This window comes from Aptenodytes patagonicus, chromosome 2 (genome assembly GCF_965638725.1).
Source record: "Aptenodytes patagonicus chromosome 2, bAptPat1.pri.cur, whole genome shotgun sequence".
NCBI lineage: Eukaryota > Metazoa > Chordata > Aves > Sphenisciformes > Spheniscidae > Aptenodytes > Aptenodytes patagonicus.
This window is the reverse complement of record NC_134950.1, coordinates 21,084,175-21,107,923: the sequence shown is the minus strand read 5'-3', so window position 1 is coordinate 21,107,923 and position 23,749 is coordinate 21,084,175. Positions and strand designations below refer to the sequence as shown.

Sequence of the window (23,749 nt, the reverse complement as noted above, 5' to 3'; positions counted from 1 at the left end):
TTCAGTTCAGCTGTCTTCCCAGTCCAGGGGTGAATACAGCCGCAGGATCACAGAGCTTAACTGAAAAGATACTGAACCTGTTGGTCTGGATAGACTATGTGGACATGAAGATATCTTAATGTGAGATGGTGTTAATGGCTGCCATCAATCAAGGCTTTGATCTCTAGACAACATTAGATCTTGTCTCTAGGCAATGACAGTTCTTAAACTTAATGGGTATGCTAACAGCCTTCATTCAGGCTACATGAAAGCAGCAGCTGAATGCTTCAATGGACTGAGATAACGAGACAATAGAAGCTACTGCCCAAGGCAATCGTGCACATGATAAAACCTAAGTAAGGCGATACTTTTAATATCCCCAACTATCTTATTTGAAAAAATGTTTAATTTGTTCTCTATTTATCCAGGGAGAATAGAAGTCAGCATATCCATTACCTTCCACTGTATCTGAAATTGCCTAAAAAAAATTCACAGAGGAGCCAGCACAGCTTATTAACTCAAGGGCAATACTACTGTTGCTTCCAGGATCTGTGGACAACCTGACCACTTCATGTTACCCAGGGCAAGCATCCTGCAAAACCAAGGCAGCTCACAGTCGTGCTAGACAACTGACTAACATGGACATACAAATGGCTCTGCATAGTCAGCTAAATCCAATGGGATTTTCTTAGCTCTGCTAGGCTTAGCAGAATCACTATTTTGCACCAGTTTTCTCAGTATGCATGGCTTCATCAGCCTTCTCTCAGCTGGGTCCGAGCCAGCTGAGTGCATCTCTGTTCAAGCTAATGAAGTCTTCCAGAAACGGGAGCACTGAAAAGTAAAGTGAAGAGATGCCGAATGGCTCTGTGAGAGCCAGCCTGTGCTTGGCAAGGATGGCACGCAGATCCAGCTGCATCCTAAGCAGCTCCACGCAATGCTGCTCACATGCCTTTGCATCATACTTCCCATCCAGGCCTTCCCTTTTCCAGGTGCCGCAGGTCCCTCTCTTCCCCCTCCCATTACCCCGGGAGAGAAAAGCAGGCTGCTGGAGGCGAGTCCTCAAGCAGCCACTTTGCCAGAGAGACAGAACAGGCTGCTTGGTTTTTTTGTGGGATCAAGTTAATTTTTTATCTCCTTGTTCTTTCAGGGCCTGCTGTTTTTGCCAATAGTATTTCGTGAAGAAAATCTCAGACTCACTCTAGCGTGGAGTAGTAAAATACTCACCAGTTCTCTGAAAACTCAAAATCATCCCAGTCTATGAATGCAAGAGAAAATATATCAATGAACAACAACAATAAAAAACCCACACACAACAACCCAACAAAAAAAACTATTGAGAGAAATCAAATTAACTCATATTTCTTCCTGATTCTCTCTAATGTGTTTTCCTCTGTCAAAAATAATAAAAAAAAAAAATTCTAGTTCTACGTAGTGAAACTGAGATTCTCAAGCCATATAAATGTCACCAGTAATTATTGTTATATTATAAAATATTACTATTGTATACAGATTTTAAAAGAAAAAAGGCAATGATAAGTTATTTACTATGTTTCTGGAAGCCTAAGGCATAGATTTATTTAAAATACACTGTAACATGATTGTTTCCTCAGAATTATTATACAGCTAACATCTCATATAAAATTGAATGATTAACATGGTAAAACAAACTTACTTAGCAAAAGAAAAGCTCTGTCACAACATTGTATTTTAGGCACAACACTGTATTCATAAACTCTCCCCAAAACATACTGGAAGTGCCAAATCTATGCTTGACACAGAATTCATACAGCCCTGCTGTATGAGAAATGAGTGAAACCAGGCAGTGCTAGGGACGTAGGCGTGCAAATACCATCTAAAGACATCTTTGTGGGAAAGTGCCATTTTGATTGTGTAACTGGAGGCCCAGAATTCACATCAAGGAATAATTATATTCTCTACTACAGTGGCAATGATCCGATTAATTCAATCTAGTTGATAGATGTCGTTAGCGATTTTTATTAGCAAATTGGCCCCGTTGTATTTGCAGACAGGACATTAATGCTATTTGGGGGCCGTGCCATGTCAGAAGAGCAGGATTTGTGCCTGACCTATGTCTGAGAAAGTCGTCCACATAATATGTCAAGAAGGAAGCTTGCTGAACACATTGTGCCCTTAAAAATGCTATTCCAGGAAGAATCAGTCACCATACAAGTTATTCCACAGTTCGCTACTGCAATTGCCTGTCCTATGTGAACTCCATAGGCTAATAGGAATGAGCTCATTCGGAGCATAAAACTAAAAGAGAAAGTAGGACTAAAATATCCAGCAAGGAATCACTCACAAAAAAGCCCCTGGGATGCTTGTGTGTTAGTTTTAAAGGTTAAAAATCTTTTAGGTGAATGCAACACTAGTATTGTGACATCTATTACCACAAAAAGTTTGTTTACAATTGAATATTATTCCTTAATAAGGAAATGTACTTATTACTTTTTTGAAGGATGGAAGAGTTATGTGTTATGTTTTCTGTTCTTAGCTTGTTTTCTATATGATTACAAAAGGTTAATTACAAAGATGCCTTCATTGCTGCAGTGTATTGAAAGCTCATCTCATCCTTAGTGACTGTAGGGGTATGGTTTGTAACATCAGTAGGAGTGGCTGGGGTGTGGTGAGGGATATGGAAAAAATATCCCCAAGCCTTGGGACAGATAAAAACAGAAGTAAAGAGCAGAAGAGCAAAGAAAAAAGGTAGAAGAGATGAATAGGAAACTGAGTAGACCTCATACTCCAGGGGCTAGGATGCCTGGGATAAACTGAATCTACATAACTTACTGTTAAAGCAGGTTTATATATATTCCTTACATTTTCACGTACGCTTAACCAAGTAAGAACATAAGTGGTTTTTTGTAAATACACAAGATCATGTCTTAAATGTCCAGTCTGTAAGGTCAAAGTAAAACTGTCAAAAGACAGTTCTTTCATTAAATATGCAGAATGTACTGGGGTGTACGTGAATCCATGGGACCAGACAGGATGCATCTGAAGGTGCTGAGGGAGTTGGCCAATTGTAAGGCCTCTCTCTGTTGTCTTTGAAAAGTCATGCAGATCAGGGAGGTTCCTGAGGACTGGAAAAAAGCAAATGTCACACCCTTCTTCAGGAAGGAGGATCTAGGCCAGTCAGACTCACCTCAGTCCCTGGGATGGAGCAAATGGAAGCCATGTCCAGGCCAGGATAAGGTGATGGCTGGGAACACCCAGCATGGATTTACCAAGGGCAAATAGTGTCTGAGCAAACTGAATGCATCCTCTGATGAGATGACTGGCTCACTGGATGAAAGGAGAGCAGTGGATATTTTGGAGTGACCTCCAGAGGCTACTCCTGACCTAAATTACTCTGTGGTTTTCATCTTATAGTCCATGGACTTTTGTGGATCCATGCAATGCTCTTAAGATACTCACACAGCAACGAAGGCTTAGATCTTAAACTGTATACCTGAGACTTGCTCTTCACGAAAATACTGGCCTTGGTCCACCAGTGAAAAAAACCTAGTGCTGTATTTTGTCTTCAATTAAAAAGAAACAAATTTTGCTGTGAACTGGCTATTTTTAACACCTCACTCTTTTGTTACGTTCCCATCCTACTGCTGTGGTTAGAGAATACCTTGCTGTGGAAAAGCTGTTTGGGTCACCCTGCATGTTACTGGTGAAGACTTAAAATACCCTTGAGTCTGCTGAATAATCACAGTAGGGACGTAGGATGCTATGGCCTGTGGACTGAGGATCGTGACACCTCCTGTCTTTAATGGTGACTGTGCTCATGGGAGACGTATCCAGAGGAGCTTGAAGACCTGCTGGCCACATAGCTGGGACAACGTGAAACCTGCTGCCTGCAGGAAAGCATGGCCAGGAGGCTAGGTACTTTGTCTGTGCTGTTCTGACTAGAGTGCTCTCAGCACTTAACGTGCATCGGTGACTTCAGCATCAGCACTTCCCCCATCAGTGAAGGGGAGAAACAGAAGAGTTTTTGAGGGCTAGTAATTAAAAGAGACCTACCGCTGAGACTGGGAGCGGTTTGGAGAGGAGGGGTATCACACAAAGCAGCTATCCAGCAAATGATAGACTATATTTTGGGTATCTATGTTTCTGAACCTGATAATTCATCTATTGTGATTTTAGGCAATGATTGCAGCTGGAAAATAACACAACACAGAGAAGCTTAAACTATATAATGTGGGTAAATAAAAATTAATACGTGAAAGGGAATAGTACAAAACCACAATACCGTATCCTGAGATTTTCTTATTGTATTGCAAAAATGCTTCTGATTCTTCCTTAGGTAAATTAATAACCTGGATTTTGAAGTTGGATTTTTAATTTACCACTGTCTTTTGTCATTTTGTCAATCCAATTTGTTCTCAAATCCAAAGCCATCTGAAATTTATTAGAAGAAATAAAACTGGAAAGTATGCATGCCCAGTGTTAAATAGTCCATTTGAAAAGTAAATACTTTCCTTCTCTTTTTTTTTTTCCCCCAAGAAGACTCTCTAGAGATATGTGGCACAAAAGTGCTTTTTGTCTGGGAGGAAACGCTAACCTAACAGATATGAAAAACTTCTAAAAGAGGGATGGACCAGCTCATTCCAGGAGGTTGGAGCTGTGCAAATGAGATTTATGCAGCATTTAAATGTGGGCCACTAAGTTCACTGATGGTTTTTATATGTTGATTTAGACTGACTCTGAAGTGTACAAGATATAATTTGAATACATAATATAAATATATATAAAAACACTAAGTCTTTGGGATTCTCTTCTTCCTACTTAACCAAATGAGAATCAGAAATATATATGGAAGAGAATGTTTTGGTCTATTTATAATGCATGCTGTCTAGACAACTGGCTGTATAAAAGGAATATGTTCCTGCTTTTTTTTTCTAAGCAGAAGTTTGCTCCTGGGGCTAGTTGTTAAACAAGGGACCCAGGGCAGCACATGTGTAATCCATGAAGCTGATACCGCAATGTCTGTAAATAATATTGGAGTGTAAGTAGGAAACAGATTTTGGCATTCAACACGGTGCTAAATATGAGTGTAGACTGCTAACTAGGTGCATGTACAGGGTATGCAGTCTTGTTTGGAAAAAAAGCAGACTTGTATCTCTTTCTGTAGACTTTTGCATTTTAAAATATGCCAGAAATGTATGTGGCTCTGTTACTTTCTGGGGGCAAGTTTGCTATTATTCAGATGAGATATGCAAGCACTATACAGTACCAGAGCCCTCAGACCAGATTTAAGAGGGATTTAAGGCACAAAGACACTGTGTTAGGCCTCTGCAAAGGAGTGAATAACTTCTGTTCTCTTCAAAGCTTCAGGTTGAAATCCTGAACCCAGTAAAATGGATAGAATAATTCTGTTGATTTCAGGAAATTAGGATTTCAACTCTAGAGTTTCATCTTGTGCCTATCAAAGTGAATGAGTAATGCCATTGATTAGGGTGAGATCAAGAATGAGTCACTAACCCTCTGTAGTCACTAATGGTAAAATATAGATGATATCCTCTTTTAGGACCTTTTAGGATCTTTTCCATATGAACTTCAAAGAAATTATGATAAATGTCTATATAAATAACCTTGGTAACGTCAGAAAAGAATAGTTTCCTGCCCTCAGGAAAGTCTATGGCAGATAGGACAGATTCATTACTAAGCAGAATGAGTATTTTGGGGGGCTGTTTGTTGGGTTTTGTTTTCTTTTTTTTTCTTTTTTAATGAGGCATCAGCTGTTTACTAAAGACTAATTAGAAGAAATTTGTCAGCATTTGTGGATTTGTTCCTTTCATGATTCGGGAGATAAGCCTGCTTTGTTCTTTCTTTTTTCCTCTCTCTTTAATGAAGTGTTTCTTAATAAACTACTAATTAAAATCTTCTGCACCTATATTTGATGACAGTTAATTTGGGACAGAAAGCCCTTCTTACTGAATCTGTTTCTGTCATAAGTCCATCTTGCAAACAGATTGGCCAAAAGGGTATGTTTAGATCCAAAGTATATCTTTGCACATCAATCCACATGTGTGTGCCAGGTCAGACTGGGATGAAGGGTCAGCGTCCAACATCCAGGAGGCTCCCGATGCTGAGTCCTGGGCGCTTGCAGCCTCAGGAGCTTCCCTGCACTGCTGTGGTCTTCGGGTGCGTGAAAGCCCCTGCTCCAAAAGCCGAGACTCCGCTGGCCTGAAACTTTTTGCTAAGGTGCAGAAAGGTATTTATAGGATCATACCAGTGCTTGGAGTTGACTCATTGTATTTGCACTGATGCTGGAATAATGTATTTCTGCAAGGAGAAATGAACATATAATTTCCAGAAAAAAGGGAGCCAGACTGGATCTTGTTTAGGTGTCCAGTTAGTGTGGCTGGGTTTGCGTACAGCTGGTGTGACTTACACTTAGGTGGTCAAAGACAAATAACATATTTAATATGGAAAAAAGATCTCTAGCCTTGATTTCATGAGCTGAACCATTACTTGGATTTGGAGTGTTTACTTGTTGAAGATCTTATTTTTTGATTATTCCTGACTTGCATCCAGGAATAAGTCCGGTTGTGTCGGAGAGATTTGGTTCAATTAAGCAACTGAGGTTTCAGGATGTTCATTATACTCAGATGCTGATCAACCTGAAATTTTAATAAAACAGGCAGAGAGTGTGTACCCATGACAACCCATTTACGTGAATGCACGTCAAGTTTTCCTCTGTATTTTGTGCTGGAAGGCCTGACGCACTGTCAGCGCAGGAAGCACGCAGGGATTTTCCCGCTGCAGTCGCTGTTCAGATGAAAGGTGAGAGGAGCCTGCCTTTCACTTTGTACTTTGAAAGAGCCAAGCCTGTTCCGCCCCCCCCAGTTGCATGGTTAATACCTGGCAGGCAACTGAAACGCGGGGAGGCCGGCAGCGAGGGAGGACGAGCAGCCGGTGTCGGGCTGACCCTGCTGCCTCCCGGCTGGCGGCTCCCTTGGAGCGGCTCCTCGGCTAAAAAGCATTGCCGTGGATTATTTTCCATCAATCAGGTCTTTCGTATAAAAGTAGAAAACAGGGGAAATTATTTCTTTTTAATTATGCAACTATGTTTTCCTGATGGGTTAGTACTATTAGAGAGCTGATTTGATGCAGCTTTCAGTATTTTCATTGGCTGCAGCAACAAAATTAAACTATTTTTTTTTTCTTTCTGCATAATGCAAGACAGTTTTAGACTTTGATTTTCAGGGTAGGTAAAATCAGTTTACGCTAAGTTGGAAGTTTTATTAATACTGAATAATTCCTCCCTGTGCAAACTCAATCTTCCCTTTTCCTGCTCAACCCCAGCCTTTAACTCAGCAAATTAACACAAATCATTTCAACATTTTACAAAACGGAGAGTGAACTAGGTAACTCTGCAGTGTACTGGTGCAAAAAGCCATTTCTGCCTTGCTCCTCTGCTTGTATTTTTGTTCTAGACAGAGAGGAGGTGGACAGAGTGTCTGCTTTATATTGAAAAATGGGAAAACAATCCTAATACAAACAATCAAGTTACAAAGCTAGACAACCCTCACAAAAAGAAAAAATGTGGTGGCTCCAACTGTACAAACTTTACAACTTAAGATTGATACAAGAAATCCTGGGACTCTGGCTGCAAGCCTACCTGGTAAATTCTCAGAATTTCTTGTCCAAGTTCAGTGAATTGAGTAAAATGTTTTTGTAATACATCTTTTTTTAAAGTATGGACACCAAATACACATGTAAACCAGGATCTTCCTCGAAAGAGACCTCCTTGGACTTTTTACCTTTCCTCGTGCTTGCGTACCACTGTCTCTTTTTTTTTTCTGAGGTGGTCCCTGGAGCATCTCCCTTAAGCAAGGTCCTGACCTTGCCTCTTCTCACCATTGCCCTTTGGCCCTTCTTTGCCTGTACCCCCAGATGGGCTTGATCTTCGATATGCTGTGGCTGCCAACCCAAAAGTGGGAGAGGAGGCCCCCCCCTAAATTTTCCTTTGTGCCTACCCTCTACTTGTAGCAGTCTCATGTCTTGTTCTCGTCCCTCCTCAGGACAAACAAGCGGTCAGTCTGCTACAGCTTTCCTCTCTACCTGGGCCTGCCTGCCAGGCGGCTTTCTCTGTTGGAGGTACCCTGGAGGATTAAATGTGGTTCTTGAATGTGGCTTAAGTTGATCACTGCTTATAAAATATTACTCAGACAGAGTAAGGGTGTCATAAGAGTTATCTTTATCACAGATTTAACTTTAGGGAAGTGAAGTGTGAGTGGTAGGAAGAAGTTCAGCGTCCATCAGCTGAGCGCAGACAAAATACTGTGGTTGCTATATTTTACAGGGAAACTTCCTCCTGCAAAGAGGTCCTTAGGAAAATAGGAAGGAATATCCTGGGCCACTCAACTGTAAAACCCACTGCTTTCATGGGTATATTGATTTTGGTTACCGTTTCTAAAAAGCGCGGGTGAATGAGTTTGGGATTCGCCTTCAGTGACATAGGTGGATGCATTAGCGATATTTTGTAAAATTTCAGTGGTTTAATTAAAGGAAAATTGGGCAAGTCCGAGTTAGTGTGTAGTGCTGATCTTATCTACCTCCTCAGACTACAGATGGTAGATACTTCTACAGCAAATCATCTGTAGATATCGTTGGCAATCAGGCAGAGTCCTAGCAGGCAGCATATGTAGCTTCTCAGTTTCTCAAATAATGTAGACATATTGTAAAAGACTACCTCAATATCTCTTCAAAACCTCTTCTGTGTCACTGCTGCTAGCTGTCAGGTAGATCCCATTTCTTCAGCAGCTCCAGCCATGCAACTCATGACCTATTTCTCACCTCACATGCGTACTGAAGTGCCCATAGCTTCAGTCACTGCTGTCTGCCTTTGGGGACGTGGTGGTGGGCAGCTCCTTCCTCACTGCATGTCCCAGGAGGCATCGGTGTGGATCCTCATAGCCTTGCCAGTGGCTCTGCATGCAGGCAACTTCCCTGCTCAGCCGCTGTTTCTTGCCGTGATCATTCCCCCTTTGAGCCTTTTGCTTCCTCTTATGTACAACCTGAAATACAAACTAACGGGTGTCAGTGTTGTGGCTCTCCCAAGGCATAAGAAGGCACTCAGAGCAGGGTGACACCATCAGGAGTTCTGCTTACGGGGTGTTGGTTGTCATCCACTGCAGCTGTTCCCTGTTACGAGACACCAATGGGGGCAGATTGCTGCCTGTGTAGATGATACCAGCTCTTTTTACAATTAGTTTTTCCATTATTCCTTTGTATTTGTTAATAATTTAAGTTTGCCTAATTTAGATTAGATTGTTTTGATTTCTCAGTTATCCTGAATTGTTGTAGCAGCAATAGCAGTATTGACATGTGCTGTGGTTCAAACTCCCAAGGAACGCGAATGCTGAATAAGAATAGGACTTGCCCTTCACACTTCCGGGGCTTGAAGTATCTGCCCCCTCATAGCATGCTTGTTTCTCTTATGTCCTGCCAGATTATTTCGGATGCTACTTCCTGACTTGTCTGGTGATCCTTAGTGTACTGCTTTGCTGTACTTCATTGGAGACATTGTTATTTTAGGAGAATCACGTCCCTTCGGATTAGTCATTTAGAATGTACTGGAGAGACATATGTTTATATGTGTGTGTGTATATATATATACTGGTATTTATATTTTTAACTCCATCTTCAAAAGCCATGCAGAAAAAAACCTGAAAAATAGTGTTTTGTAAAAGGCACAGAGAATGAATCATTAGAAGTTACCACCTTTTTCGCTCTGGAAAGTAAACAGGTACATGAAGGCAAGATAACATATCAGAAAAAGGATATGGGTCATCATACGAGGTGGTGATGATGCCTTCAGGCGAGGTTGGTTCTGATCAAAAAACTGCTGAACACTCAAGGAGTCAATAAGATTTCATTATCATATACCATTCTTCAAAATTTCTGTATGACTACATCTTTCCAACCTCTAACCCTTCCTTCTGGTACTGTGTAAGTTGGTAAATCCTAGTTAGGAATGGGTGTGTTCTGGTGTTGTCTGCTTCCCTCCAGAAGTGAAGTCAGTGCAGAATCAAGCCGAAGACATGCTTACGGCAAAAATTAGTTCAGATCAACTCTATAAGAATCTGAGCATAATTCAATACAAATTGGCTCAGTGTACAACAAGTAGGTGACTCTGTAAGTAGTATTCACACGTCTGTGTTTCAGCGAGCAAGGCACAGGTCAGAACTAGAGCACCCATGTTGTGCCCTGCTCCTCTCCTCAGAGCCTCCTCCTCCCCCAGGGCATCATGTTCCTCAGGGCTTCTTCATCTCCACTGCCTTGTACCCTTCCCTTCCAACATGCATCCTGGTGCCCCTAGCTGGTGGCTGGTCCCTACCCCGTGTCTGGGGGAAGGCTGGGCCAGCTAGAGGGTCACTTGTCAGGAGGCACTTAGTGCTTCAGCGTTAGCTCTTCATGCTTTGCCTGCAGCCTGCCATACTGCCGCTGGCAGCGCACCCATGATTACAAGGAAACTGCTGCACCAAAAATACTCATACCATAAATAAGAGGTTTACTACATTATGCTGGACTCAGAGGAATAATCTTTTTGTTCCTCTTCAAAGGAAGAAAGAAGCAGGACAACACAATTTTTTGTGGTAGTTTTATATTGCAGGATGGAAAGATTTAAAAAAAGACAGAATTTGATTTATTTTAGCTTAAAAACAAGAACTGTGTGGAAAACTTCAGAGGTTTGAATGTAATTTATCACTCAATCGTAAGTGGGCAGGAGAGCTGCACATTTCTCTTCAGTAAAATTGCAAGGAAGTGGCTGTCTAAAATCAAGGACCTTTTTGGCTGAAGGAAGACAATGTTACGCGTCTTTCATTAAAAAGTTGAACTACCCATTATGGCTATTTTTATGTATTACAGTCAATTTTGGTATTTTACAAAATGTGCCTGAACATACTTTATCCTTAAAAAATCAGAAAATCATTCAATATGTGCCCGCAAAAGCAGTTTGCAGCCTGCCCTGCCAAAGAGTCAGCAAGTCCACCGGAAACAATTTTAATGGTCTATTAATAAAGATCAAGTAACATTGTGATTGATCTATTATTGCAGGGTTTTTTGATTGGTAAAGAAAACAAGACAACATCAGTTCAATACTGCTAACTCCATTCTGTTTTCTTTTTATTTTTCATCTAGCTCAGCATTTGTTGCATTTCCAAGATACAGAATAAATTCTTTACCAATAACTCTCTGCATATATACACGAAAATCTGTTTTTAACTTGGTTCTTAAAGGAAGGAACACTAATTTTGCTGTTAAGTGAACTTGCTTATGAATTCCAAAACATATATTCCTTCATCTGATCTAAAAATGGGTATGAAAGTTCTAATTCTTAAAAAGAAAAGAATTTAGTAATTTAAATTCCTCATCTGAGAAAAATGCTTTTTATTTTTCTTTGAAATGTACAGTCAGTTAAATGTCTAACTTCAACAGGGATAATGCAAAGTCAAGTCAGTTATTTTAGTTGCAGATCTGCATATGTGCATTCATAGCCTTATGTAAAAAAAAGTTCTCGTGAATTTATTTAAGTTGTATGCTTAAATAAAAGAGGGCATTTCTACCTCGCTGTGAAAATGAAAAGCTATTTTCTGATTAATAATTCTCAGAAGTTTGTTAAAACTGTGGAGAGGGAATTGCTGCTGATTAATGAAATTGCAGCTGATTCACAGAATCATAGAATCACTGAGGTTGGAAAAGACCTCTAAGATCATCGAGTCCAACCTTCAACCCAACACCACCATGTCCATTAAACCATGTCCCTAAGCGCCTCATCTACACATCTTTTAAGTACTTCCAGGGATGGTGACTCAACCACTTCCCTGGGCAGCCTGTTCCAATGTTTAACCACTCTTTCAGTAAAGACATTTTTCCTGACATACCCAGTGCAGGAAGGTGTGGGCAAGATGCATACTGCCTTTTGGCTAGAGCAACCAGAGTTATTGCATGATGCTTGTAGAAATTACTCAGCTGTGAGGAGAGGGAATGAATGTTAGATTGGGTTGCATTCTTTCTGTGCGCATAATTTACCATCTTTCCTCATTCATGGCGTTGCGACAGTGCAGATCATGACACTGCATTAGCTTTAGTGGGATTTTGCCTCAGCCCATGGCCCATATGCTTGGAGTTGACTGCAGACCAATGTGTGGGGATATTTAAACTCCAGTGACTGTGGAAGATGTTCTGAAATGTGAACTCTGCTGGAGGATATTGAGTTCTTTGCAAAATTATTTTCCTTACATAAAGCAAAGACGACTTTTATGGTTTCAGTTCCATAGGCACCCATATTTGGGGATAACAGGCTCCTTTGCACAGTGCATACAACCAGGAAATATATATTTGCAATAGACTAGTTTCTTGTCAAATTTGTTGCTGTTATTTCCAATCTGGACCAGACGTGAAAACCAGATAACAAGAATTAAGTTCAGAATATCAAAGGGTGAGTAAGTAGCATGTATACCTGCAAAAGAACTCCATTTAAATGTGCTGAATTGATTAGTTCTGATATAATTGTAAATCAATACTTTCAACCCCCAAAGCATGTGATGCTTGCTGGAACACAGAGCAGAGTTACAAAGCAAGACTATTCCCTCTTTTTTGGTACTTTTTATTGATTTTGCTGTATATGCCCTGCCTTTTTAGATAACGCTTTGTCTGAGATGAACCATGTCTATATGTTAATGAGTCACAATTTAGTATGAACTTTGGAAACACATATGACAAAACCCCAAAGTTCCTATAAATCTCACATTCTACCAACCAGTCTCTTCTTCAGGCCATGTATTCTGAAGACCATGTTAGAGAGATCTTGTTAAAGTGCCTTGAGCCCACTTGGCAAGTCTGGCAGTAAAGGAAACATTTTCTTGTTTTCAAGCCCACTTTATGTGCGATTCCCTGGTTTGTATGTGATTCATCACCAATATCAAGATCAGCCTCTTGTCCTCTACAGAAGCCCCACATTTCCCCCAAAGAAACTACGTGTTTCTGGCAGCAACATTTGGCTGTGAGCAGCACAGGAGCCACGCAAAGAAAACCATACTCTGTATTTTTCCATCAGCCTCCAAATGAAGATTGAAGGGAGGGGAAGAGGAGCAGTAAAAGGAGCCCTCTGACTGGCCTGCCGAAGGGCCCCCAGCTTTGCCAAGCATGTGTGGCCAGTGCAGAACATGTGTCCCAGCTCAAAACCAGGCTCTGCTAGGGCTGGCTTTCGAGATAGTCTAATGCAAGCCGAAGAAACTCTTTTGTTTGTCTGGGCCATTTTGTTTTTTACCAAGAACCCTCCTACGCATGAAGGTTTGCGAGCCCTGAGAGAGCACAGGGCAGGTGATGGTACTTTGTGGGTCACTACATGGGAGAGACCGAAGGCACTCTGAGATGCAAATTTTTATCCCAGGTTGCCAGTGAGTATCCAATGGAGGGTGCTGCAAAGGGTCAGCAGTCCTGAGGTCTTAGTTAGTCCCTTATGCCTGTTAGGACTTTCTTCTAGCGCTATTGAGAGCACCGCAAGCCTATGCATGATGTGGATGCCCAGGGAATGTGGCCCTGAAAGTGCCTTTGGATCACTCTCACTGAGCTGGTGTGGGTGAAGACATAGACATAAAAGAGGTCAGAATGGGAAAGCTGGGGATAACTTGGAGCCAATCAAAATAACGAGACAGTTTACAAAGCTAGACAAAATGCTAAGAACAGATACTCATAAATTAAATAATGTTATTGAGGTAGGCTTGTTGTTGGTTGTTTTTTTTTTTTCCCCTGTAGAAAACTGGAGGAACAGAAAGGATCAGAGCAGTAGCTACTGTGCTTTAGCTGTTCCCAGCTGGTGGCTGGTATTTTAGGGGCATTCCCAGCAGGCATACTTCAGAATAGCTGTTTGATGACTGTAGACTGAGGCTCTTGATGAACCATCCTTAGAATAGTAGTGATTCAGCAGACTGTAGATGTGGTTTAGAATTTAAGCCTATTTTTGTGAAGTGCCTAACAAACACTTAATTTCTATAAAAGTAATTATGATAACCATAGCTTGTTTTGGGACTGCACTCAAGTGTTTCAGGAATATCTCTGGCATTTCAGAGTTTTATATAGAGATTTTATCTCCTATATAAAGCTGTGTAGCTATGAATGCAAGAAAAAGAAAAGAAAAAATTGAAATAATTATTTCCAGAATACCAGGTATTACAAAAGATTAGCAAAAGAGTTTAGTGCTCAAAGTATTTTATTAGTATAATTAGAAACAATCTGCTATAGGAATAAAAAAGATTAAAATATGAATCTGCATGAGTGTATAATAACCTCAACATACATTATTATAATATTCAGTTATAAGTGATACCTGAAATGGCAAAGAAGATCTTGGGGCAAAAGGAGGCTTTACTGAATGATTGTTTAAGTTTTTTAATTACAAGCAGCAATGTAGGAAACATTTCTTTTCTAAATCTTTTTCCTCCTTTCCCAGGAGGAAATGTTTCTTTTCTTCCCTAAACAACTTCGATGTACCATATATGTTTCATTATTTTGTTCCATTCCAGTATGTGCAAGTTTCCTTTAAAAGTGATTGTAGACATTATATTTACTGGACATTTCCAATCTAGGATAGTCTGTGACAGATGATCTTAGAATCATAGAATCACAGAATAGTTTGGGTTGGAGGGGACCTTTAAAGGTTGTCTAGTCCAACCCCCTTCATCTAGGGGCATTTTCGATCTCTTTGGCGCCTGGCAGCAGGTCTAAGTGTGAGCTTGGTACCATCTATTAGAAAGAACTCTTTGCAACAGCAGCATTTTCAAATGTGAAATCTAACTGTATGGAAGTATTAACTTGAAACTCTTTCCTTAGTAAGACAGCAAGAGCAAGAAAAATAACCTAATTATAAAAGTTCAGGCAGGTCCAGCGTTCTAACATAAAGTTTCAACTAGAATTTTCTGTTTCTCATTCCTCTCCGTGTCAAGGTAGTAAATTTTCACTGGAGAATTATTCAATTTACCTTCAAAGGATTAAAATATATCTTAGGGCTTATTGAGATAGCTTTTTTTAAAAAACACTTTTGCAATCTACTGAATCACCGAGAATGAGGATGTCAGGTTTATAAATATGAATTAAGAATTACTGGTAACGTCACAAATAGCTGCAAGCATATAATCTCTCCAGAAAAGGTAGTTTTATTGCAATGTGTAATTAGAAAAGTTGTATTTGTGGCTGTGAATTCCTTACCTCTATACAGAATTATTCCTACAAGTCTCTATTCTTATGGTTTGCATTTTACATCCCTAGGACATTTGGATTTAATCAGAATGTCAACAGTGCCAGATTCTGCCACAGAAGGAAGACTGGGGTTGAGTTTTAATATTGGAGGCTTGGCTAGTTAATGAAATTGATGTGTTTGCTGGAATATACACTTGAGATTCCCTTGAAAGCAAGCCCAGATCTAAAATTTCCAAGACAAGTTGTAATACTTTCAGCCAGAAGACCAAACCTACCATCTGTGAAGCTGAAATGTAGTTTTGCTGCGATTTGCAATAAACATACCAAGGTCATGTGAAAAATCTGCATTGGCAAAAGTCTGATGAGGGGAATCTGGGGCTGAGGATGATGGTGCTCACCTTAGTGATGAGGGATCGTCATGCAGTTCCTCCATTGCCTGCAGCTTTTGGTTTGTCTTTTCGTATGGCTCCAAGGTCTGGCCACCTTGTGAGATTAAAATGTGCTTTGCTTCAACTGACTGTGTCTTGATGGGCATCCCTTCTAGCATCAATATTGTGCCCACAAACGATTTGCAGTCAAAACTTACAGCTTTCATCCAGAGTACTCGGAAGTCACCGTTAGAACCAGAGTTACACCAGCATCACAGTCAGGCTGCTCTTACTGCTTGAGTATAGGTTCTGTTGCACTGTTTCATGCATTATAGGAGAAGGATTCAATTACCTTTAAATCATCTCTAATAAAAATGACAAGTCAATTAAAATGAATGCAGTCTTTTCCTTCAATGCTAACTTAAATTCAGGGGTTGGAAAGTTATCAAAAAGGTTGCTTGTTGCTTTTATTTAAGTTCATAATTGATAGAGAGGAACCACAGCTCCTATTTTTAAATGTGCTTTCCTTATGTAGTACTGCATATCCTTTATCCTCTATTGCTATGAAATATTTGGTTAACTAATTACTATTTTAAGGAAAAAAATAATTTTGTCGTAGAGAAAGCAACTGCATTCTGTTAAATATCCTCCCTGAGAAGTTCAATTTATGAGGTGCTTTTCATCCTGGTAAAGCAATTTAGCCAAGATCTGAAAAGCTCCAAATGAAGAGAAGCTGTGGACAGTTTCCATGGACTCCCAAATGTCATTTTTCAACTGCTGGCAAATATGCCCCCTCTGTAGGCATATAGGTGCAATGCAGAAATTTAAGGGAAGTATTATCAAAAGGATCACCTGCAGATTCAAACTGCACTGAAGAGTCTCCAGAAGGTAAAAGGGACTGGAGGAGAGCAGGGAGAAATTACTGCTCTTGTCAAAAGCTCCTTTGACAGTTTATGTCTTTACTTACTGACAAAATCTTTGGAAGAACATAGCAGATATAGCTTGTGATTCCAGTTTCTTTATGTAGAACTGTAATTGTCATGGGATACAGCTTGGAAGACTCTGAAGTTCTCGGTGCAGTGTCTTTCTTGAATGATCTGCCTCTGGTGAACCAAGAGTTTCTAAACTAACAGGCTGAAGCCAGAATTTTTAGGGTTCAGACGGTTGAATCCAAGTTGAGTCACAGATGATCTTCAGCTCCTGCCTGTCTGTTTGGCAGGAATATTTATCTGCACCCTTTACTAAGGAAATTACAGAGCGCTCTTTCAGAAGCATAGTAAATGAGAACTTTATGTCCTTAGAATACACTTAAACTTTGATAAGTGATTGCTACCTTAAAGCCAAGTGGAGAACAAATATATAACTTCTGCTTTACAAGGTGTGTGTTGGGTTTTTTTTGTGTACAATGCTGTCTTATATACAAACAGCCTTCATGTTTTACCCTCATTCATGTCTGATTTTGGGACAGACAGCTCATGTAGGGCTTTAGCTTTAAAGTCTTCTTTTCTTCAGAAGATTAGAGATATGATTATAAATCTGAAGTTTTTGTTCTTTTTGAAGTTAATTGCAAGCAATATAATTTACTAGTCTTTGAGGAGGAAAAAAGGAGAAAAAAAAAAAAGAAGGACAAAAAGAGGGACTAGTGGTGAATGCGTTTTGAGGAAAATTGAAAGGACACTCTGTAGGCCTGTATTACATATGTGTCCCTGAATAAAATCATAAGCATTCAAAGACTTTGTGACCCATGCAGTAGGAAAGGAAAGATAAAGGGAATCACCTCCAGAAAAATGGGATTTGATCCACTTTACCCTTTGTTATGTAGCCCATCAGCCAGACCTAGCAGGAATTTCACACCAAATGAAATATTACTGGAGCTATGGGATGCAAATCACAGAATCATAGAATGGTTTGGGTTGGAAGGAACCTTTTAAGATCATCTAGTCCAAGCACCCTGCCATGGGCAGAGTCATCTTTCACTAGATCAGGTTGCTCAACGCCTCATCCAACCTGGCCTTGAACACTTCCAGTGATGGGGCATCCACAACTTCTCTGGGCAACCTGTTCCAGTATCTCACTGCCCTCATCATAAAAACTTTCTTCCTTATGTCCAATCTAAATCTACCCTCTTTCAGTTTAAAATCATTGTCCCTTGTACTGTCACTACAGGCCTTGGTAAAAAGTCTCTCTCTGTCTTTCTTATAAGCCCTCTTTACATATTGAAGGTCTCCTCAGAGCCTTCTCTTCTCCAGGCTGAACAACCCCAACTCCCTCAGCCTTTCTTCATAGGAGAGGTGTTCCATCCCTCTGATCGTTTTCATGGCCCTCCTCTGGACCCGCTTTAACAGGTCCATGTCTTTCTTGTACTGGAGATCCCAGAGCTGGACACACAGTACTCCAGATGAGGTCTCACCAGAGCAGAGTAGAGGGAGAGAATCACCTCCCTCGATGGGCTGGCCACGCTTCTTTTGATGCAGCCCAGGATACGATTGGCCTTCTGGGCTGCAAATGCACATTGCCAGATCATGTCCAATTTTTCATCCACCAGTATCCCCAAGTCCTTTTCCACAGAGCTGCTCTCAATCCCCCAGTCTGTATTGATACTGGGGATTGCCCCGATCCAAGTGCCGGACCTTGCACTTGGCTTTGTTGAACTTCATGAGGTTTGCATGGGCCCACTCCTCAAGCCTGTCAAGGTCCCTCTGGATGGCATCCCTTCGCACAAGTGAACCAACTGCGCCACTCAGCTTGGTGTCATCTGCAAACTTGCTGAGGGACCACTTATTCCCACTGTCTATGTTGTTAATGATGATATTAAATAGTATTGGTCCCAGTATGGACCCTTGAGGGACACTACTCGTTACTGGTTTCCTCTTGGACATTGAGCCATTAACTATAACTCTTTGGCCACAGCCATCCAGCTAATTCCTTATCCATCTAACAGTCCATCTGTTAAACCCATATCTTTCCAATTTAGCGGCAAGAATATTATGAGGGGCTGTAAATAATTCATTTCATCAACATAGCTTCATTAGTTGGTGCCTTTTAGGAGGTTTTGAAAAAAAAAAAAAGAATTATGTGGAAGTTAGGGGGGCTCTACAATTTTTCTCAACCATGTAAGCATGGACTTTCCCCTATAATATGGCTGGAACTTCCTTCATTGCAGTTGGAAGGGACAGAGGACTTTTCCTTCCCACTGAGATTCAGGAGGTTTCAGAGATTTTTATTTTTTTATAAAAGCCATGGACTGGCAGTCTCCATGCAGTGGCTTAGGATCCTAGGGATTTCTAAGAAATTACTTCAGATTTCATGCCACTAAGCTTCTAGCTGGGCTTCTGTGATCCCCACCGTTCACAGCTGGATGGGGACATCAGCTATGCACCAGCTGGGACTTGATGTGACAGAAGACTTCTCAAAACACTCAGCATGGCTACTGGCCACTTTTTTCCTTAGGGCTTGCGTACTGGGGACTCTTCTCTTTGCCAATCCATTTCTGAGGGGATAAAAGAACATCTCTTCTGAAGGCTATAATACGTGTTCAGCGTTTTTAAAGAGAACAACTTTCCATCCAGTAAAGAAATAAACATTTTGTTTATTTAAAAAAAAAGAATCTTCTGGAAGGTCAGTTACAAAGGGAGAGCTGCATGTGTGAGCTGCTTGGAAATATAAAATTCTGGACAGTTCTTCCTAAGGGGTTCCTCATTTCAAGTTCAGAGCAAGGTCTGGTCTGTCTCCGATGTGGCTGCAAGGAAAGATTCCCAGATGTGGAAATGACTGAGAGAAAAAATGTCTAGAACGTCCAGAATCCTTTGCACTTTTCCAGTTCTTCTTTCACAGAAATGATCATATATGTTTATGGATACTGGAGAAGTTTCTCTAAGTGTTTATTTATCCAGGCAATCTTTTCCAATCCCATCCTGCCCTCCAAGGGGCCAGGGGCAGAGCTGTACTGCCTGTAGGTTGAAGAGTTGCCCAGGAGGCGGCACTGCACTCAGTTTAAGTTTGATGACAAAAGATAGAATAAAAATTGAGGATGACCCTTGGCTAAATATAACTGAGTCTTCACAGTTGACACCGAGAAGAGCCTGAGCCATGGGGTGACTCCCAGCTTTGCTAAGTTACATTATGTACTATGTACAAGCATTTGGGTATTTCTTTTCAGGTTGTGCCATTGTTGTTGCCACGTGTGGCATCAATTTCTCATAACCCATGTGGATGGAGGCTGTGAGCCCCTCCACAGAGGTCAACTCGTCACAGTGCCAGTGCAGGATTTCCCAAAGAGGAATGGGGAACACTGAAATCTTTGTGCTTCCTCAGCAGGAAAATGACAGTCTGGTGCCAAGGGCCAGATCAGGGGGCTTTCTAAGCATTTCTTGGGTTGCAGGAGGGCAGGGGAAGAAGAGCTGAAAAAAACAGCTCCGTTTCTGTGTCCTTCTGGGTCTTCACCTGCTATTAACAAGTGCTGGTGGAAGGTGGGAGGAGGGTGTTCCCCCACTACATTATGTTTCCTACACTGAAATTGGAGGGGTGTCTTCCAGCACAGTTTGGCTGCTGCAAAGAAAGGTAGTAGAAAGTATTGCTGTCATCAAAGAGTGTGCAGAAGACATCATTTCTGCTCCAAAGTATTTTTAAAATCTAAAATCTCATCTTATAACTTAAGATGCTGCAAAATTGCACCATATTATGTTTCATCACTGATGAGATTTTTTCTTCTCTATTTTTCCTTGTCTCTTTATCATTTTCATTTTCTTATCATTCTCTCATTCTCATTCCAGCAGACATGTACTGTATCACAGCAGTGCCTGAAGAACTGTTTATACAATGTGAGCAAAAACCTACTGCAAGGAATATGTAGCTTTAAAAGTAAATCAGAAAACAGCGGAAAAATAAAGTATTTTGTAGGTACTCAGATGAGGCAGAATACATGCCTGCGGTCACAGAGGAGGAATCAAATGTTGGACTTAGAGCTTCAGTAAACTATGAAGAATCACAATTCTTAGGCTTCCCACAGTAGGTGATGTTATTTGTGAGGAGATCCTGACCTGCTTGTTACTCCCTGCATACTGTTTCTGGGAGGTCGCCTTCTCCTGCTCAGGGGGTTCCATCAAAAACAGAAGTGGGGGAGACAATGAAGTGCCATCTGTGAATCCTTCATTTGCACTAAGAAAAACCTTTCAAGAGAGCAATAAAAATTGCATGGACATGCTTCGTACCTTCTCTTCCAGTAACTGTGCCCATGCCTCCACTACCCCCTCACAGGATTATGTATGAAATGGGTGGTATCGTGAAATTTCATGTACAATGATGGAACTCTAATGCTGGAAGCACAGACTGCTAGAGAAAGTGGTCTTTTTGCTAGTTCTACTCTTTTTCCTTAAAACTCTCCATCTCCGATACTTGTGATTTCAACGCTGTGTGGATTTTCAGATACTGAATTTCCATGCCTCAAAGACTTGTTATAGTCTCCTTATTTTTGCCTGCTCACTGCTAGGTTTTCCTCATTCCATATAAATAGAAATTTGTGAGCTGTGGGTTAGCATCCATCATGGAAAGAAATGGTCTGGAAATAAAGCAGCTAACTGTACTTTTTGTGCCTTTCAAGGACATAGTTTCTTATGTGCCGGAGAAGAGGAACCAGTGAGTAAACAAAAAGGAAGAAACAAAAAAGTAAGACCTCCTGCACTCCAGACTATGACAAAGATAAATGTGAACCTGAGGTCCACCGTGTGGCCTGAATATTTGCCTAAACAATCAGTCCCTTCTACGGCCGCATACTGGTATTATTCGCTTGCAGAATCCCCATTAATAAAGGGTTTTGCATAGGAACCAATAGCAGGGTACAGTTTTGAACAGATATCTGTTGGAACATTCTTTTAAACAAAGTTTGACAAAATGTACTATATTTAGACTTGTACTTTTCCACCGTCAAAACATTACATCTCAGAACTCTGCAGAATGCCCTCAGGGAGACACACGTTTCTGTATTCAGTAAGGAGGCAAGAAAAGGTGTGTCTGGCATGAACAAATGTCGGTTTGTCAGTCAAATGCTTTAATTCTTCTACTGCATGCTAGGTTTGCTCTGAAAACAATTAACGAGAAGAGAATGTTCCCCTGTCACTTTTCTCTTGATTAACCCTCTTCTGCCCAGGGTTCTAGCCAGTTTATTAACGTTTGGAAACAAGATTTTGTAGTGGAATAAGAGAAGCAAAGTGCAGGACTTGCAGTAGCACCACAGGGGTTCCGCTGTAAAATCTCGTGGATCCCCACTCAGTGCTTTCCAAACATCTTACTCTGTGCTCTTCAAACAACCTCCCTCTTGACTCAAAACCAAAGCTGAGTTAAGAGTGTGACCCAAGAAGCCAGAAGAAATTGGCCCAGAGCATCTTTTTCATTTTCGACCATGCCCATTCACTAGATTCATGTGCCTTAGAGTTAAGCCATTACACCAGTGCCATCTCCGATCAAGTACTTCTGCACTGGAGGAATGTACCAGCATGAGACTGCCCTTTGGAGAGGTTTCAAGGATAGGATTTGTAAAGCTAACGCCAAAGATTGTACCTCCTTAGAGGTCAGCAATGCAAGATTTGTTCCTGTACATATAAGGAATTCACTCAAAGAGTATGTGAATCATGATACTGTGTCCTTTCTTTGGAAAATCATATCAGGTGTAGTAAATAACTGCTTCCTTCACTTGTAAATTTTGTCCTGCAGAACAATAGCCATGGGTCATAATGGAAAATACGACCTTAAATGTTCACGCTCCTTGTCAAACCTTTTTAACAGCAAAAAAAAAAGGCCACAGAACACCATTTCTTGTGAGCGGAACGGTTCTTAGCTTCTTCCCCCCCCAGTATCCCCACTAAACCATCGAGTGCACAGTCCTTCATATTACAAGGGATCAAGTGAGGCCAAGTGTTTAAGAAAAGCAGCCTTTAAAGACGCTATTTGGTACTAAGCTAATACACACTTTGGTAAGCATCTCCTCAATGCAGCTTCAGGCATTTTATGTGTATCTATATCATCAGCTGTATAAAACTATTGTTATTAGCTCAGACAGTGGTTATGTGGGAAAAGAGACTGTTCTCATCAACACATATCAAATATAAGGGAGGGAAAAAAATGAAGCATTTAGCATTGTAACTCTGAAAAACAGCTGTACTTCGTTCACAGCAGGTAACATAATGTCTCCTTGAGAAAACTGGGTGAGTCAGGCAGTTTGTTACTGTTTTCTAGTAAAGCTGTTTTAATTGACAGCCATATTTTGAAAGGGAAAGTTTGTTCTTTTGGGATTGTTTGTACACTTTCTTTTTAATATTTTGTTCTCTGGTTATGTAAAGAATAAGATTTCCAAGTAGGCAGTCTGCAATTTTTTTACTGTCATATGTGAAAACACTTTGCCACTTACAGTTTTCTGCTGACTCCTTGCTGTGATAGTTTGATCAGTTATTAGAGAAATCAAATGTTCTCTCCCCAGCACTGCAAGAGCTCAGTCTCAACTTGTGTAATGCCCTCTTTTCACTGAGTGCACCATATTTTCATTTCAGAACCAGCCCACTGAACATCTGAAATCTTAATTTAGAGAAGTACAATGGCATTAGTTAAAATATTTCATATGTTTTATATAAGTGAAACAATGAAAGAGGGAAAAAAGAGACTTCTGAGGAATGTAAATTACTAAAGTACAACAGAATAAATTGCATGCTACTTTGCTGTAAGTAATGAAGTGGCTCACAGGATCATTCAACTGCTAACTAATGGGGAGAGAATTTATTGCACTTACTGATAACTGTTCACTGAAATTCACTTCTTTTTTTCCCCTCCTAAAAACATTATTTCTACCTGTAACAGGGAGTAAATGTAAAGAGCAGTATCTCCGGTAAGTTGGGCTGTGGTCGAGTGTCTATTGGTATGAAAGAAAGGAGGAAGAGCATCATGTGAAAATGGTTTGGAGATCATCCCTATGGAACTACTTGCACTTAACCTTAGACTAATATTTGGATTTTCTTCTTGAAGCGTGAGTTCTGGAAAACAAAAGGCAAAGACCTTACAAAGCAAGCTCTTTCAAACACTGGAGGTCAGTCTGAAGATCCTGATATTAAAGAACTCCAACTCTGCATTATATATGTAGATGGCAATAAAATATTCTTTTATGGAGTGCCTTTTGACTCACAGCAGGGCTGACTGGC

General features: G+C 40.6%; 1 protein-coding gene across 5 annotated transcripts in view; it reads left to right on the top strand.

Annotated features, from left to right (window-relative positions):
• Positions 1 to 23,749, top strand: part of OXR1 (oxidation resistance 1) — a 305,203-nt gene that overhangs the window by 180,402 nt on the left and 101,052 nt on the right. The gene's annotated exons all lie outside the window — the stretch shown is intronic.